This window comes from Camellia sinensis, chromosome 2 (genome assembly GCF_055761805.1).
Source record: "Camellia sinensis isolate YWXY chromosome 2, ASM5576180v1, whole genome shotgun sequence".
Taxonomy (NCBI): domain Eukaryota; kingdom Viridiplantae; phylum Streptophyta; class Magnoliopsida; order Ericales; family Theaceae; genus Camellia; species Camellia sinensis.
The window spans coordinates 144000253-144019032 of record NC_138962.1 but is presented as its reverse complement, the minus strand read 5'-3'; positions in this window follow the sequence as shown (position 1 = coordinate 144019032).

Sequence of the window (18780 nt, the reverse complement as noted above, 5' to 3'; positions counted from 1 at the left end):
TACAGCAATTGAGGGTGGACGCCCTAATGGCCCTGAAGATCGACGAGGATGAAAGCCTTAGGGCCTATGCCAAAAGGTATTATGAGGTATTCAACCGAATACCAGGATGCAACCAAGAGGTGGCGGTCGTGTCGTTTAAAAATAGCTTGAAGGATGACTGCCTGCTTCGAAAATCACTGGCAAAGACATTGCCAAAAAACATGGAGGAGCTGATGGCTAGGATAGAAAAGTATGCCAGAGCCGACGAGGACACGCCGGGGACAAAGGCGTCCAAACCAGAGAAGAACAGTTCGCCGTAGCGAAGCCGAGATAACACTGGATATGAGAAGACAAGAGCTCAGCACAAGTAAGCCGATCCCGGATTCCAGATCTTGGATCCCAGATCCCAGAAGACAGGATCTCGGCCTAAGATGATTAAGTCCGAGAAGAAGAGCTTGCCGAGATGATGTTTAACACTTGTTGAAATTTGTGGACAATTTACAAGTTGAAGTTAAACCGAAATCATTGTTTAACACTTGTTGAAATTTGTCGACAATTTACAAGTCGAAGTTAAACCGAAATTATTGTTTAACACTTGTTGAAATTTGTGGACAATTTACAAGTTGAAGTTAAACCGAGATCATTTTTTAACACTTGTTGAAATTTGTAGACAATTTACAAGTTGAAGTTAAACTGAAATCATTGTTTAACACTTGTTAAAATTTGTGGACAATTTACAAGTTGAAGTTAAGCCGAGATCATTGTTTAACACTTGTTAAAACTTGAGAAAAATTACAAGTTGAAGTTAAACCGGGGTCATGATTAAAGGAAGAAATGATATAGGTTCCATCACCTCAAGATGCCGAGGTAATAGAACCTAGGGGGCAGTTGTGGGGACATAAAATTTTTGAATAACAATACGTGACCAAGGTGTCACCAAAGTGCCAGCTGAGGTGCCACCTGTCCTGGTCATGACACCGGGCTGATCTCGGCAAAGCCGAGGTTATCTCTGAAGATACCGGAATCCGAGATAAGCAGATAAGGGATAAGAGTCCTAGAATGGGAGAAGACTTCAGTTTGGGTAAAGATGAAACTCTTAGCGAGTTTATCCTAATTCAACTGGGAGTCCAAGATTAGCAGTAATCCTAAGTCCATTAGAGCTAGGCTTCTATTGGGACTAGGATTATGTTGCCTATAAAAGAGAGGCACCCTCATGGGTCTAAGGTATGTCTTTGATGCTTTTGATATTCTGTCTAGTGAGTTAAACACTATTGGTTATCTTTGAGAGATATTGAGTACTGACTTGATTGTCGGACTGCCCCCGGGTGGACGAGCCACCGCCGGAAACTCTTCTTTCTGTTGCAGGTCGTTCGGGCTTAATCTATTCTGCCGGTGTTCTCCAGTTGAGTACGAAGTTGGCAGTGTGGTCGGAAATTGACACACACAACATATACTTTAGATACTCTTTTCTTAAAAGGCCAATGCTTATTATTTCGGGAAAAACAATCCACATTTTGTTTTCTTCTTGTTTCAAAGTTATCAAGAAATTCTTCACTTTTTCATATTTGAAAGCCAATCCTAAAATATTCTCAACTTTTTATGATCAATCAACCAAAAGAACTTAATGGTTATAAAACAACTTAGAATTTACACAAACCCCGTGAATTTGAAATAACTCTCAATAACCAACACGTCAAACAATTCACTAAGACCACCACATTACACCCCAATTCACTATACCCTCAAAACATCTACCGTATTTTGTGGCCATAGGCGCAAGGGAAAATGGAACACCGATCACAATGAAACTCCAACTTGATAATTAACACATATTCCCATGTTTTACCGGCCATTGGCACAGAGGGCAAATGGTACACCCTCATGACACGTCACATTTACATAATAAACTAGATAATAGCATCACATAAGAAAGTCCGACTTCATCAAGCCACAACTATCTACTTTACTAAGCACTAGCTAGAGGGAACTTGGAACAAATCATTCGATGTGCATTCTATTTTACCAAGTGCTAGTTGGAAGGAAATTGGTACCTCTCATTCGAAGTGCAAACCACTTACCAGGTGCTAACTAGAAGAAACTCAGGACCTCTCATTATGTCACTTTCATCACATATACAACATAATCACTCCCTTTCATTTACTTACCAATCAACAAATTTAAATATCACATGTGTAACACTTGTGTTTTTTAAATCATTAGAAAGTGTGTTTGAATCCTTTTCTTTTGTTTTGGAGATCCTTTGGGAGGTGTATTGTTATTTTGGTAAGGTGAAAATCCAATCTAGACTTTAATAGAATTGTTCATTTGCACTTAGTTTTGTTAAAAAGAGTTTTAGAACCTTGGAATTCTATCCAGAGTGTCAACATGAGCCTTCCCAGGATCGACACCAGCGTTTTATTTCTTTTTCTTTTTTGTTTATGCTCTCTGGGATTGACACCATCATTTCCTAGTGTTGACACTGCTAAACCTGTGTAACAGATTTCAGGGACTGTTTTTTGGTGTTAACACCAAGGTTGGTGGTGTTGACACCTGGTCTGTTTTATTCATATTTTGAAACGCCACGCCACCAAGGTATCGACACCCATCTTGGTAGCGTCGACACTTGACAGAAAACTCAGAAAAATCTTAGCCACATTTTGGGCCCTACTTCTGGGGGATTTTGACTTTTTTTTTGGTTGACTTTGGGGCTAATATTCTATTATTGCCTAAGTAATATAAATAGACCTCCATATACTCTTTTTCTCACTTTTTCTTTTATTTCTCTCTTTTCCCCCCTCTAAATTGTGAGCTCCATTCTCCCTCTCCAAAACTCAAGCTTTTCACTTAGATGTTTAGATCTACTGATTTCGGGTCTTCCTCTCGCCCTGATCCTTTGGAATAGATTAAAAATCTCACTAAGGGCTTTCTCTTGAACCAAGAAGTAGGTGATTTCGTCACCGTTGATTATCCTAGGTTTTCCTCTTCACTTCAAGAGGTAGAGATTTTCTTGATTATTTTCAATATCTTGCTACAGATAGACTTGTGGTATTTTTCTATTACATAAAATCATGGTTTAGAAGGAGATTTGTGAAAGGCATATAGATGTGAGTTAGGGTCTTGAATCCAAAGAGTAAATCTTATGTTTTAAAGCTGATTTTGAGAACTTGATGTTAATGAAACTTGATTTTGATACTTTAAATAAACAACCCTAATTATTTCATTGACTTAATAATATGAAGAATGAGACTGTGGTTAACTCTTGTATTATGGGATCAAACTAATTATTGTGAATAGGAAATACCTTTGAGAAAGAAGGAAATGATTTTTATGAAGTGGGATTACATCATGAAGGTTGATGATTTAGGATTTATAACTAACTAATGGGTTATGTTCATGGTAATTAAATCCAAGCTCTAGTTTGAATTATTTAACAATGTTTCTAAGAAATTATGAGTTATGTTGGGAATTGAAATGTTAGGGAGACATTGATGATATATCAAGAATTTTATTGTTTGATTTTGATGGTTTGTGTTATCTACTATGTTGAGATTAGTCTTTGGCCATCGATGAAGTATGGTGTTGATTGTTATAGAATCGGCCGTGAGTATTATGTGTATACATTATTTGTGTATTTTAGAATGTTGTGATGATGGTTTAAGAATTATATCATATGCTGTGTATTGGCTTGGTACCTACACGGGAAGTTAGGTGTCCATGTACCCGAACGTGTGAGGACGACAAATGGGAAATGTTTTAAGATGCCTATCTGCTCAATTGTGTGAGGATAATAAATATGGAAAATGTTTTAAGGTGTCCACGTGCCTGATTGTGTGATGACAACAAATGAGAAAAGATGCCTGTCTGAGGTGCCTAACTACCCATTTGTGTGAGGATAAAAATATGGGATTGTTTTGGTGACTTGTCAGAGTCGGTATTTTGAAATAGATTGAAAAGTGCCCAAATTGCTTTCTGTTGAGGCCGATAAATGTGAGAGTATATTAAGATGTTATATTGTTGAATGACATGTGGAATGTGATAGACACATGGTGAAAAATGAATGAATGTAATTAGTAAGTTTTGGGTTGTTAGTGAGTTAATGTTTAGTTATATGATTTTGTAGAATGATATATTGGTAAGAGAGGAAGGTATGTTATTAGTGACTTAATGTTTAAAGCAAGAATATAATTAACTATATATGAAATCGTTTTTGGTGAACCTAATGGAGTTGAGAAATTGTTTTTATCATAATATGAGAAATGACTAGTAAGAGTAAGAATAGAAATGAATTATTTGATGACGTTAAAAATAGATCCTCTTTGAAAGGTATATGTAAGTATATGTATTTTGATTATATATAAAGGACACCTTACTTATATACTTATAACATCGAGTATCATAATTATTTTTATCCATAAGGGATTATTGTTTAGAATCATTATAGATCCTTACTGGACCTTTGTGTTCATCCCTGTTGTTTAACAATTTTCAGGTGTTGAGTCGGAGGCATCGACAAAGAATCAATGAGTTATTTTGCGATGGTTTATATGTATTGATTTATTGTTGACGAAGTGCCCATGTATTGGAAAGGGAATGTATTTCTGTTCGTGATAGTTATTTATTTTGTAATGTAAGCCTAAGGGCATGTATTGTAATATTCTGTATTCATGTATTTCATCATTTGTATAATATGAGAGAAAACACTATTATGTATTCTTTATCCTCTTGTTTCCGCAATTGTATTATGTAATTGGATTTTAATACGGAACTTGGTAACATTTTCGGGTAATAAATCTAGGGGTGTGACAACATATGGTTTCAGTTCACCTAATTCCATGGTCATTCTACAACAATCATTACTATCCTTCACTGAATGCCAAAACATATTTCTGTACACATAATTTCAATATAGAAGAGATAACATTCATAATCCGATTACAATATGAAGATGTTGACACTTCCAAAGACATTAAAGATTTTCTTTATTTTCAATGTGTCCATGCCTTATCATTTAAATCTCATAACCTTGGCTCATTTCATCGACAACACCCTAATTTTTATTCCATGAAGTTACACAAATTAGGTTTAACTTTTAATGGGACAATTCATCTTAATCAATATCAAAACATAATTAAATGGGCTTAAAGCAATTTATTCACAAAGATTCCAATTCGATATCAACTTACAGCATGCTAGAACCACCCATTACAATAAGGAATAAGAAAGTGAAAAGGCGTAGGACGAAGTACAAATTAAGAAGAATAGATGGGTGAAAAAACAGAGTAACACCATTAAGAATTGAAAAAATTATGAAGTTCGAAAAATGGGTCAAAGCAAAGTCAAAAACTAGAAGAACAAATGAATTGTGTGCGCTGCTGGTGGATGAAGAAGAAGCTGAATTTTATCCAACGCTTCTTGGCTTATGGTGCATCCTAGTGCATTTGGGTTAATTGGATGGTCTGATGACTTCAAGGATACCACTCTAGGGGTTTTTGATGTGTAGAATTCATTTCTGAGGTTAGATTCTACAAATTTCAAGTCTAAGATGATGATTAACAACTTACCAAAGAATCAAATGGAAGATCAACGGTGAGGTGATATTGTGTTCTAGTGACATGGCATTTTAAAAGAATGATCATGGAGCTTGGACGGACATATCCAACAATCAGAATCATAAATCGAGACGGTTTGACTAAGAAGTCGAATAATAAACTGTTAACAACCTAACTGAAGTAAGAATATTTTAACCGTTTCTTCTTTTTTTTCTTTTTCTTTTTTTGTCTACCTTGTCTTTTTTTTTTTTTTTTTTTTTTTGCTCTATTTGTAGATGATGATATATGTGATATCATATGTTGGTTGGATAGTATAATTATGTAATACATGAAAATGGTGATTATAACTTGATTTCTTATTTGTTCGATAAACATCCCTACTGTTTTAGAAATTATTAAAATAACAAACCTTTATTAAATCAAAAATCTGTTTAAATAAATGCATTGTTTGGTGTATGTATAGCATGTGTGATTTTTGGTAAAGTCTAAGATATGTGTTTTAATAGTCTAAATAACTCCTCAAAATTATTTTTTGGCAAAAAATATCTGAAATTAAAGGATTCTTAGTTGTGAATTATCACCTCTATGTCATATCACTTGTGTGTTTCAACTTTACGATATCATATGTACTTATTTTGTGAACTTGTTTTATCATGCCTTAGTTGTCTCATGATTAGCTTTGGTTAACTCTGTTGTGATTATCCATTGTTCTAACTGAAAACATAATGAATTAAAGAAGTGGAAACTTAATTGGGGTGATAATGGGTTTGCATTTGCTTGTAATGATTTGAAAAGATTGTTAAACTGATTGGTTTAATAATGGAATTGATGATGGGAGTGTTTCCTTTGAGTTAAGTCTTGCACAAGCAATTGTCGTGTTAACCCTAGGATGGAACGGGCATATTTGGACTCTCTGTGGTGATTTGTTTTGGTGAGATAAGGTTGGGTCCAAATGAGACATTCAAGAGGATAAAATCTTTTTGCTTTGGAGGGATAATGTTGGGTTCAAGATAATAAAACATTTTTCTTTTGGCCGTCCTTTTTGAGGTTTATCAATGGGAGATCTGTACGGTCTGTAAAGCAGCAGAAGAAGGAGTTCCAAATAGTCTGGTGTCCAATCTTAATGGTTGGGAGGATTGGTCTCTTTAGAGGACTCAAGTGGCCTTGATCTCATTGTTCCAACTAACTATTAAGTGTTACTAACTGACTGTTGTTTATGACTGTGCATTGTTGTAATTGTTCATATTTATTACTGTAACTCTACCTTTACTTGTTCATATTGTCTATATTTGTTCGTATTGTACGGAGGTTGTAGAAAGTTAGGATTGGATGTTCTTATTAAGCATCGCAGCTTACAATTTTTGTCCTGGCATTTGATGTCAAGTTCTGAAGAACTTGTCGGCGAAGAAGATTTTGTGAAAGAGCTTGAGAAGTTGCGATAGGCATGGACTGAAGTCAGATTTTCCATCTTACTATTACAATTTTATTTTTACTTATAATTTGTAAAATTAAGGCAACGTTGTCTATAATATATTAAACTCTAATATATTATTATTTATAATTGGATGTGTAACCTTAGAAGTAGGGGTGTGTGCGGTGCGGTTCGGACGGTTTGAGAAAAAAATTACAAACCGAATGGCGGGTTGGCGAATTGACAATTTGCGGTTTGGGCAGTTTTTGGCGGATTGAAGAATATTCTAACTAATTATCATACATTTGCATAATATATAATACTAATTTGTATAATATTTTTTAGATATATAGCACAATGTAATTTTAAATAATATGTTTCATATATATAACCACTAATTTATAATAAATTTTATATCTTAAATCTCTCTTCCACTCATTTTTACATTGATATTTCATTGGAGGTTGAAAAATATATATGTATTAACTATAGCGGAGCGGAGCGGTTCGATTGGCGGATTATAAATTTTTAAGTTTAAACCGCGGTTAGCGGTTAGAGCGGTGCGGATAGATGTGGATCAGTGCAGTTTTAGCAGATTAGGCGGTATTTTGCACAGCCTTACTTAGAAGAACCCTGTATTTCTTTGTTATTAGATCCCCTAATGTTCCCAATTTTTTGGGCATCACAATCTATATCCTTAAAAGTCTATAAAACGGACTTATTGCTTGAGCACCCATTAATTTAAGTGATGTTATGACATACCCATCACGAAAATTTGCAATATTGAAAGCTATAGGCAAGCAAATTATATCTTCCAATGTTGGACTCACCAATGTAATATTAATATACCCTTTTTTTTAGTCATTAAGTTGTTTCCCCTAGTGTTTTTATATGTCATTAAGAACTTGTCCCTAAAATTGTTTAAATTCTGGTGAGGCAAACCAAAATCTTCTTACAATAGAATTGCCCTATTAAATTTCACATCTTTTAGTTTTAAGAACATTACCAAGGGGATAGCTTTCTCTCCAATTGAACCAAACATATAGTCCACTATGAGATCTAATGACCCTTTCAAATTAGAGTCCGGATCCTCGGCCGCACTTCCCTGCAGCCCTCGCTGCCGTCCTCGCCAAAATGACGTCGTTTTGGCAAAAACAACGTCGTTTTGTTTAGTGTTTTTTTCCTTCCCCTTTAAAATCTGAGTTTTCCTGCCTTTTCTTTTCACTTTCATCTTCATCTCTGTTTAACCCTAACAGAGACGAAAAGCGTAGTTAGACAAAAAGAGAGAGAAAGACGAAGAGCTGATCGGCGAAGACGGAGAAACGATCTGCAAAGATGGAGACAGAAATGAGCTGAGAAAGATCTCTTATTCTTCTTCTTCTTCTTGTTCTTCTTCTTCTAATACCACTTCTCAACATACATAATTCTACCCAAAAATTCTACCCAATCATTGAAAAATTACTCTGAAATGCAAGTGTATGGTGTAAAGTAGTTTTTTTTGATAAATTTTATGAGTATGTAATGTTGTTGCTTTGCATTGGACTTTATTGGGTTCCCTATTTCTTTACAAATTGAGAGCTAATGTTTGTTGATTTTGGTGAAAACAGAGAAACTCTTAGCTCTAATTTCTGGAATTTCAAGCATTGAGGACGAACCCAGAAGAGGAGGAAAAACCTTTTCAATAGAAAATCCTTGTAAGTAGGAAGGAAATGAATCTTTCATATCATTCACATGTAAGACAATTGGTAAATATAAAATATCGTATTACAAATAAAAAATTAAACAAACACTAGGTGGAAAAAAAAAACAACTTTTCTGAAACAGATATGTACAAGTGCTAGATTAGTTTGGATACCCAACTCACAATAACTTCCTCACTAAATTCAATTACTACAAAGAAATGCTAAGTATAACTCTGTAACTCCATAGATCACAAATAGTGGGTAGTCAATGGTGGACAAATCTTGGGTACTTATTAGTCTTATTTAAAGAATCAGAGCCTTCATAGAAAACCCTTTTCTCTGTCCCCTCGTCTCGCCTTGTCTTGCCTCTGTCGCCGTCCACTCACCTCGCCTTGCCTTGCCTCCGTCACCTCTCTGTTCGTCGTCGTCGTCTCTCGCTCGCTCTCTCTCTCTCTCTCTCTCTCGTCCAATTCGTCGCCTCTCAGTTCGTTTCTGTCCCCGTCTTCGCAGATCGTCTCTCCATCTTCACCGATCGTCTTTCCATTTTTGCCGATCGTTTCTCCGCCTCTCTCTCTCTCTTTGTCCAGCTGCGCATCTCTTCCCTGTTAAGGCTAAACAGAGAAGAAGATGAAAGTGAAAAGAAGAGGTAGGGAAACTCAAATTTTGAAAAAAAAAATTCACTAAACAAAACGACGTCGTTTTGGCGAGGGCTTCGTTTCCTAAAGATTAGAGACAATGTGGTGAAAAGTTTTGTTGGATATGGTTGGAAAATTCTGGGTAAAACCAGAATTTTTTCCTAAGTTTGGTCTATTTTTTAGGTAGGCCTCGTGCGTCGATGTTCGCGGGTCAAAGTGGTAATGCGTTCTATGCCACGTTGTGATTCACGTGGTATATTTGGTTGCTCAAAACCATTACCGGGTGTATGGGAAATTGAAGCCAAAGTATGCTTCATGGAAATGGAGTTTTGGTGAAAAATCCTTAAAGGTTTGAATAAGGCTTGTCCCACATTGATTTAGTGGGAAGTTTTGAATGAGTTTATAAGGCATAGGATTGGAACTTGGGGTGTACCCCAAGGGGTACTCAAGTGTTTTAGAGAGGGAGGTTATGGGCAAAATGGGCTAGACCCATTGGACTCAAAAATCACCACACACGCGCGGCCGCCGCCGTCGCCCGTCTGTCCAGGCAGGCTGGGATGGGCCTGGGCTTGGGTGCGAGTGTGAGGTTGGGTTGGGCTTGACCGGCCCAATACTAATCTTTTTGGGCCAAAAACATTTGAATTTAAATTTTATTTTTTGAAATAAAATTTGTCCAAAAATTAATTTCGAATTTCTGTCCAGATTTAAATTTTAAATTCAAATTGTTGCACCTCTTCATAGACAGACCCGAATCTGTCCAGATTCAAACCCAAAACCGAATTTGTTTTGTTCAAATTCAAATCCACCTAAATTTCGAACCAAACAGTGCCTTAAATAGATTTGTATCTGTTTAATTCAAATTGAACAGGTACAGTACTTGTTTAATTCAAAATGGAAAGCCACCAATCCATCTATAAATAGACTAGCCCTCATTTGTTATCAGATAAACTAATTTTCGTCCATAAAATTCTGCATTCATACTCTTCATTTTGCTGCATTATTTTATTGTCAGAGAGAGTATAAAACACTTAGTACGTTCGTTGTACAAATATGTTGTAGTGCTGCATATATTTGTTGTTGATCATTTCATCCTGGGAGATAGACGTCCATATTCTGAAAGCACCGAGGAGATGATGAATCTGTCTTAAGAATACAGTGTCAAACACTGGACTTGATCAAATTATTATTCGAAGAAATTAATCAAGTAAGTTGTTTAATTAATTTTTTGTTTTATTTGTTTATTTAAATCATATTTTAATTTTGTTTTTGTAACAAAATAAAATCTGTTTTTATTTATTTATTTATTTATTTCTAGTTTGATTTTTGTAATCAAACAAATTCTCTCATTTCCTTTATTTCTTTATATTCTTGTTGTTGTTTAGTGCACAACAGAATTTAATCTATTTAAATACAGTGAAGATTGTCCAACAAGTTCCTTACTTTGTTAACTTATGAATAGTATTCTAATGATTTCCAAATGTGGAGGAATCAAGATGTTCAACTCCTATCGCACATGTTAAGAAATTGTTGGCTAAATCAAACATAAATACAAACAAAATCTTAAAATTTTCACATAGAAAAGGCATATCATTATTTATTTATTTATTAAAAAGGTCTAGAGACCATTTAACTAATGCATTCTTCTGGCCATGGCAACAGGTCAGCAGGAAGTGATTCATCATGTTGAAACATGATTATTAACAAACAACCATACAATTCTAATAAGCATGAATTTCAACTTTGGATGTCTCATCAGTACCATGTCCATGGTAACTAAGTTTTGAATGCTTGTGGTGGTGGTTTTTAAGGTGGGGGTGGTGCTTATATCCATGCTTTTTTGGATGCTCATGATGGTGCCTACGACCCTGCTTATTCTCTTGTAAATCGCCTGTTTTCATGCTATCCTCTACAAAAATAGAGTCATGGTGTTCATTTTTCTTTTGAGCAAAAATAAATAGTTGACTTTTTTTTATTAATTAGCATTAAATCTCTTATATTATCACATTTTTTAACCACTTGGCAATATTAGTAGGGCCTATTAACATTAGGATTCCAAACTTATAAAGGACATTTGTTCACTATGACAAAAAATTTAGACTACTATCGATCATAGATTTGTTGATAGAAAACAAAATGAAAATGAAAAGATCAAAAGAGGACAAGGTGAAAGAAGCTAAATTTATTTCTTTTTCTTGAAAATTTAAAATTTGAACAAAACATTAGGATTTTGGATAGCAACACATAATTTGACTACATAGTAGGCCCTCAACTAGAAGGGATCTCTCTTGTAAATGTGAGATATAACAATTTAATATCTTGCACCTACTAATGAATGTATGTATGTTCAAGATAATTAAAAAAAATAGTTAAATAAGAAACATATATTTAGGAGACACTACAGGAAAAATGGCCTACTGCAACGTTTTTTTTATGGCGTTTTGGGAAATGCCATTATGGATGAATGAAAGACAACGTTTTCAAAATGTTGTCTTTGAGCTCAGTTGAACGGCGTCGTATTGGGTGTATATATTGACATCGTCCATACTCCGTCTCTCACTTTCTATGTGTCTCTTCCATAGCTCAGTCTCTCTTTTTTTCTCTCTCTCTCTCTCTCTCTTCCAAAGCCCTCGACTGATATTCATCGAACCAGATCAAAGACACACATACTTTCTCTGCTCGCTCAATTGTAGATTTGGCATTGTATATTCATCGAACTCTCGATCTCTGTTGCTCTTCATCGATCTGTTGCTGGAGAGCTTTGATCAGTCTCTTCATCGAACTTGAACTCGAACTCAAACTCGATCTGTTCTTCATCAAATCGCAGATCCAAAATCGATATCATTCTAGAACCAGATTGATCTATGTTGCTCTTATCTCAGGTACATTTTTCATTCTCTTAATCGGTGTTTGAGTTTGAACCAGATCGATCTCTGTTGCTCTACTTTCTCATTGTCAAATCTGTTGATTAACTCTCTAATTTTTTCATTCTCAAATTAGATCAAATCAGATCATTGAACTTGATCGATCAAATCTGCCGGTAGTTTTGTTTTTTTTTCATTACTTTGTTTTTCAAATCAATTAACTCTCTTATTTGCAAGATAGTTTGGGATTAGATAGCTCATACTATAGATGGTCTCATGATCTCAGAATGACAATGTATGAGAGTATTTGGATGTTTGCAATTGATTATGTGTTTGGCAAGTGTGCTTGGTCTATATTTTTTGTGCTTATAATTTTCATTAGGATCTTCATTAGAGAATTTTCATCTTTGATGGATTAGCATGAAACATTGTCCATTAAAGTTTGGGTTATTTTCGTGTTTAGTGAAATTTTTTTGATGATATCGTAACTTATTGTATAGCTAAAAAAAGGAATTATATGTGAAGCTAAATTCTTGATGATATCTATCAGCATTCGTACGTTTGTTCTTTTAAAATATTCAATAATGTAATTTGTAATGTGGTTGGTGACAGCGTCTGTGTACTGGGTCTGTGATTTTGCTTACAAGTGGGGGAAGAAGCTCACATGTTTTAGTCTTCAGTGAAGATCTTTTCTTTATATATCTTCTTCCACCCATTATATTCAATGCTAGGTAAATTCTGTTCCTTTCAAACTTTGCTCTTTACTGAGATCTTTGTAATAGCTTATATACTTACAACCTGATTATAGATTATTGAGTGGGCATCTCATTATGTTTGTAAGTTGTACCTAGTTAGAAGTGTGTTTCTACTTCTGGTTTTGTGGTTATCATTGATTTAAATTTCTCACTCACATTGCCTCTTTCGTCATTTACAGCTGTTATGTTTACCATTACACTGGCTTAAAAGAGTTTCATTTTTTAATTTTTTGGTGTTTTATTACATCGTATCCAGTAATATTCTGCTTTTTAGATCATAATTAATTTACATCTTATCCATCAGATATGCTGAGTAGTTGTGTTAGACAACTCATATATGTGGTGAACTATAAGAGTGTTAACTTGTATGAATCCACTACTGATAAAATTCTACCCAGGATACCAGGACTACCATAAAATGATAATGAAAAACTGGTATGTTTATGCATCCAGGATTAAATTGCAGTAATATCTTATGATATTGACTGAGATTTAAGGCATCACAAAACTAAATTGCGAATAATTGTCAGATCACCAAATTGTAGTAATATCTTATGATATTGACTTGAGATTTAAGGCACCACTACTGATTGTGCTCATTAGGTCTGGAAATTTCAATCACCTTTTGATATAGCCCTGTTAGAAACCAAATTGTTTAAAGATGAACACACATGTCAATTGAATATGAGTGCTTGTTTCATGGTCCTCTGCATTTCATTCATCTGTAACACTGATTGTAACTTCTGTTTTGTGCAATCAGGTAGCAGCCTTGGCTCATTTACTTTCGAAATTTGGTCGGAATCTCATGATGTTCTTGGAGTTGTGGATGATACCGATATACTCTATTTTATAAAAGCGAATGGTGAAGAAATAACCAGAATCACAAAAAAAAAAACATTTAAAAGTGTCTTTACCAATAATGGGCTTGATAGTGCATGATAGCTCTGATATGAACAAATCTTGCTTGTAAGTTTTCATATAACTGTCAGCAGCCCCTGCATAAAAATATGTTGCGTTAAAAGTTTTTGTTTATGAATACTTATTTTCATATCTCAGTTTAATTAATTCTTAAACAGCTCCTTTTTGAGTGGATAAAATTCTTTTACAGGTGTAGCTTGAATACATTGATGTCTGAGGTTTGGGCCAAGGAAGGAAGCTGAAGATTCTTTAAGAAAGAAGTGGAAAAAGATTGAAGAATTTGATGGCTGTAGATCTGAACTTGATTCCATATATAATGCTCTACGTAAGGATCTCTTCTGAACTTGAGTCCATATATAATGCATTGTACAATCATGGTCATGACTAACTAATGATATCACTGTTGTAGTGGATTTGACTTGTTTTTTTATGTTTGCCTACTAGATGTTTGTATTGATAATTTATTTGAAGAAGTGCCAAGAGGCACATGATCAATAGCTTTATACATTGCTTAAGCACAAATTTCACTGGTTGGATTTTAGCCCAACTTTTTGAACTGGTTGGTCACTGCAGATGACCAGAAAAAAGGCAAAGAAATGGAAAATTTGGGTTCCTAGTTGCTTATAAATCTAGCAATTTGGTTGCATAGAGCAAACATAAAACATGAGATCCCAAATTGTGAAGCCAGTTTAGCAGCAGCAGCAGCAGCGAGAAATATCAGCCCCCCCGCAAAAAAAAACAAGGTGGCATTTTTGGAAAAACGCCACTAAAATGATGTCATTGTACACATTAATTTCCAGCAGCAGGAGGGCAAATAATTTTTTTTTAAAAGAAGGTGGCGTTTTTTCAAAAAACGCCACTAAATGACGTCATTGTGACATCACACGTTATTTTGGGACGGAAGGTGGGACGGATGTTAAAGATTTTACAGCGTTTTAAAAAACGCCATCTAATATTTTTAGCGACATTTTTTAAACATTGGAAAGCTATTGCAGTGGCCATATCCACGACGAAAATATTAAACGTCACTATAAGATATTACGGCATTTTTCAGGCTTTTTGCGGCGTTTTAAAAACGCTGCTAAAAAACGAATTTCCTGTAGTGAGAGGATCAAGAAAGTGCGGAACTCGCGTGTTTGGCCTTCCTCAATAAGCTCTTTGGCTGAAACCTCAGAGATGATAAGCATGATAGCAAACACAAGCCCTAGAAGAACAAATGATTTGAGTGAGCCATTTTTTTCACAAAATGATAGTAAAGACTGTTAGAAGTACTTCAATAAAATGCTTTGCTAAGAGGATAGATGATATGTGCAACATCATACTTACCATTTATAGACATGAAAAAATAGAAGATGGGAAAAGAGAGTCTTTGACATTGTGGTACAATTAATACTTGACTAGTAATACAAACATATGTTCTAGCAAACTTATAGTTTTGTTGTAAGCAGTTTTTGGTTATTTCTTTATTCCTAATATTTCTCCACAAAATTTTCAAATTCATTAAACCATAATGTTACGAACCCAGACATAAAAACCCAGAAATTATTTAGAATTTCACATCAAGGCTCATATTCATTTCATATATGAACCCTAATAGAAAATGGGAAAAGGGAGTCTTGACATCGTGGTACAATTAATACTTGACTAGTAATATACATATACATTCTAGCAAAATTATAGGTTTGTTGTAAGCAGTTTTTGGTTATTTCTTTATTCCTAATATTTCTCCACAAAATTTTCAAATTCATTAAACCATAATATTACGGACCCAGACATAAAAACCCAGAAATTATTCAAAATTTCACATCAAGCCTCATATTCATTTCATTTATGGATCCCACACTTCATCAATTCAATTTCCACCATCCAAACCAATTCTGGGTACATTCGAAGTCTCAAATTCTAGGACCCTAGCTTTTATGTTCATAATATATTCATTAAAAAGGAATTATTATTAATGTATCTTGCTAACTTTGTGTTATTAAGGGATATTGCATTAAAGTTTTAATCTTGTGCCTTGCTAACTTTGTGTTATTGAGGGATATTGCATTAAAGTTTTAATATTGACAAAACAATAAAGGAAAACAAAAAATTGGCATCCAATAAAACTACAACCTTTAAGGCTATGTACTTATGTTTATGATTAGATTCTCCCCTGTCCAATGCAAAATATGTGAGATATGGGCTGTGGATTTTATAATGAGATCTACTGTTATACTGACCACAACCCTTTTTTATTTTTAAATTAAATCATCCAATCAAGTAAATGGAGGCCAGAATCTTTAAAATAAATCCCAGAATATTTAACAACCAAAAGAGTTTTTTTTTTTTTAATAAAAAAATACTAGAGAATCCATTTTACCTATTGTGTTGATTGTGACATAGTAACCCTCATATTTGCATTTCTAATTAATTATGGCATTTTATACAAGTATATATTTATTAGATGAATCAACTGCTCTACAATTGGAGAACAGTCATGTTCAATACAATTGGGCCTATGAGCTCCACCTTGGTTTCCTTTAATAATTCACACAATTCATTTTTTGAGCCTATAAGTGTAGATAATCGATTAAAAATATTAGACTAATTAAATAATTGTAACTAAATAATTTTATTAGATTTTTCTTTGAAAAAAATTGTACAACAATTATTGTTTTGAAAATAGTCATTTTCTAAAGAAAAATCTAATAAAATTATTTAAATAAAATTATTAGATCAATTTGATCTTATTTTGGATTATTTACATGTAGAAGCTTATAAAATGAATACACTGGATTATCATAATGGAATTCACGGTGGAGTTCAAATACCCAACCCAACTTCTATCCATTCATTTTTTAAGCCCTTGTATGTAGATCATCCATAAAAATTGGATTGATCTAATAATCATTGTCATATGATTTATCATATTTATTCTCATCAAATAAAAGAATGGTATATTTTTAAATCACACTTTTTTTTTATATTTAAATTCAACTAAATTATATAGCTTTGATTATCCAATCAATCTAGCACTTTTTCTCATGAGTGATCTTCACATGGACCTAAAAATAATAACTCAAGTCATCGAATTGGGCCATAGACTGGTACCTTACCCCTTATCCCATAGTACTTATAAATTTGCTATTTTCATGGGATTTGAAGACTACGTTGTCGTCGTCGTCGTCGTTGTTGTCGTCGTTGTTGTTGTTGTTTTTTTTTTTTTTTTTTTAAATAAAAAAGTTATAGTTTGAACAGTTGAGTTATGTTAGAGGCTCCAAATAATCTATCAAATTTTCTACCAAATCTCTAGGTATAGGACCCATACACATGTGGGTTTGTATGAGTCCTGTAGGTTTGATAAAAAATTTGATAAATTATTTGAGATTTATAACATTTTCTTGAAAAGTTAGATAGGAGGAGCTTAAATTGGATCGACAAGATGAGGGTATTGCACATGGGGAATTGTAAATGCTCTCTCAAAACGAACTTATCTCATAATCTGACCCCAATCCTATCGAAAACATAGTAGCAAGGACTTAGTGGCTCAGGATTAATGCGTATAAGGCGAGCCCAGAGCATTATCCTGGAGACTCGAACCCATATTTTCTTGGTCACCAAACGATATGATAGGATAGGATTCCTTGGCAACAATCATCAATTAGATGGTAAAATTAATTCATTAAAATAATAATTGATATGGTAATTAAATTAAATGTCATAATAAGTAGTGTATTACAGTATTTTACATTTATTATCTCTGTACAAAAAAAAATTATAACTTCAAATTTAATTATCTCTAAACCCAAAAATAAAAAGTATCAATTCACATTTAATTATCTCTAAGAAATCTAGTAGTATTTAATGTTTTTGTGTATTTTTTGGAGTAAACGTGTGCATTATGTTAAAAAAATTCAAAATAACTTATTTTATCTGAAAGAATTTTTTTTGAAAATGAAGTTTTTAGATATGTAAATTGTTACGCGCTAATTTCTAAAAATAATTAAGTAGAAGATCTAATTAATTTAAGCGTTATTTATTATCAAAAATTTATTGTTTGGCTTCACAAACACTTAGTTTTACTTTCAACCTTTGTTTATTTTCAATCTGTAGGAGAGGGTTCAAGAAAGGAGTTGGAAAATTCAAAGATCGAATTCTCTAGAATATGATGAGAGGCTTAGATTCTTCAATAATCTCAACTTAGGAACACAACAACAAAGGAGATGATGGAGATAAGAGATTGGGTGAAGAAGAAGGCAAAATGGCTAGAGAATAGAATAATGGCAAGGCTCTCCCATGGATCTCCCACTTTCACTCTCAAGGTTGATAATGGAGAAGGGAAATTAGTTCTTTCCCAAGAGTTGAAAAAAATCTCCAAAATTCATCCCTTGTAAAGCTATGGGTGGGTGCTATTTATAGGCACCTCATGATGTAGGATGGAGCCCATGTGCAAGGCACATGGGGGATATTCTCTCTAACCACCTTGTCCGAGGAGGTGACTTCTCCGAGGATGAGAAAACCCCGAAGAGGAGATCAATCCCTCGGCGAACCCTTCTTCTTAGCCACACCTAACCAATGATCCCCAATCATCCCAAAGGGTCAGGGGTAGTCCTAGAGGACGTCCTGCCGCAAAATATTGCCGAGTCTCATGGACCCCCCGGGGTCGTGCCACCTCGGCCCGGGTATAGGCTAGTTTAACCGAAGAGTGAATTTATCTCTACTCACCGTCCTCGGGATCGGGTCCTTTGTTCGAACTCCATTACGCCCATGGTTCTGGTGCGTAGATCCCGGAAAGCTCCGAGCCCGCAAGTGTTCTGGGAATCATTAACGGAGCGGCTTCTAGATTGCATCTGAATCCGTTCGAAGCCAAGTGCTTCAGATCTCTAGATTCGTAGGTCCGAATCCTTTCGAGTCCGAGTGCCTCGGATCTCTAGGCTTGCCTAATACCCTTTCGAGTCCGGGCCCGAGTAAGTCTCTAAGTTCGTGGATCCGAACCCTTTCGAGGCTT